Genomic DNA, 1,399 nt, shown 5'->3' with positions numbered 1-1,399 from the left:
TATTCCTTCATTTCCCCTTCTCCCAGTTCCCTCTCCTCCCTTCATTTCCCCTTTTCCCAATTCCCTCTCCTCCCTTCAGTTCCCCTTTTCCCAGTTCCCTCTCCTCCCTTCAGTTCCCCTTTTCCCAATTCCCTCTCCTCCCTTCAGTTCCCCTTTTCCCAATTCCCTCTCCTCCCTTCAGCTCCCCTTTTCCCAATTCCCTCTCCTCCCTTCAGTTCCCCTTTTCCCAGTTCCCTCTCCTCCCTTCAGCTCCCCTTTTCCCAATTCCCTCTCCTCCCTTCAGTTCCCCTTTTCCCATTCCCTCTCCTCCCTTCAGCTCCCCTTTTCCCAATTCCCTCTCCTCCCTTCAGTTCCCCTTTTCCCAATTCCCTCTCCTCCCTTCAGTTCCCCTTTTCCCAATTCCCTCTCCTCCCTTCAGTTCCCCTTTTCCCAATTCCCTCTCCTCCCTTCAGTTCCCCTTTTCCCAATTCCCTCTCCTCCCTTCAGTTCCCCTTTTCCCAGTTCCCTCTCCTCCCTTCAGTTCCCCTTTTCCCAGTTCCCTTCCCTCCCTTCATTTCCCCCTTTCCCAATACCTTCTCTTGCCTCCACCTTGCTCCTACCCTCCTCACCCCAACCTAATCTCCCCCCTTTTCTTCCCTTTCTGCTTTCCAATCTTCCTTTCCCTTCCCTCCCCTACTCCTTATCCCCCTCACTATCTATCTACCCAACCCTTACTCCCCCTCGCCTTTATCTCCTCTCTCTTTTCTTCCTTTTCTCCTTTTCCGACTCTCTCCCCTCTCCACATCTCTTCCCTCTCCCCTCTCCCCCCTCACCCAATCCCCTCTCCCCCCCTCACCCAATCTCCCTTTCCCCTCTCCCCCCTCACCCAATCCCCTCTCCCCTCCTCATCCAATCTCCCTCTCCCCTCTCTCCCTCCCCAATCTCCCTTTCCCCTCTCCCACCTCACCCAATCTCCCTCTCCCCTCTCCCCCTCACCCAATCTCCCTCTCCCCTCTCCCCCCTCACCCAATCTCCCTCTCCCCTCTCCCCCTCACCCAATCTCCCTCTCCCCTCCCCCCCTCCCCAATCTCCCTTTCCCCTCTCCCACCTCACCCAATCTCCCTCTCCCCTCTCCCCCCTCACCCAATCTCCCTCTCCCCTCTCCCCCTCACCCAATCTCCCTCTCCCCTCTCCCCCCTCCCCCCTCACCCAATCTCCCTCTCCCCTCCCCCCCTCACCCAATCTCCCTCTCCCCTCCCCCCCTCACCCAATCTCCTCCTCTTCCCACCGGATTCAATATTCACAGGGAAATGACTCTTTAAATTATTTTCATTTCCTCGCGACAATATTTTCATTCCATTTTTTTTCCTTTTTTTGGGGTGGGAAGGGAGGCTAAGACAGGGGGGGGGGAGGGACAGAG

This window comes from Penaeus monodon, chromosome 22, assembly GCF_015228065.2.
Source record: "Penaeus monodon isolate SGIC_2016 chromosome 22, NSTDA_Pmon_1, whole genome shotgun sequence".
NCBI lineage: Eukaryota > Metazoa > Arthropoda > Malacostraca > Decapoda > Penaeidae > Penaeus > Penaeus monodon.
This window is presented reverse-complemented; position numbering follows the sequence as displayed.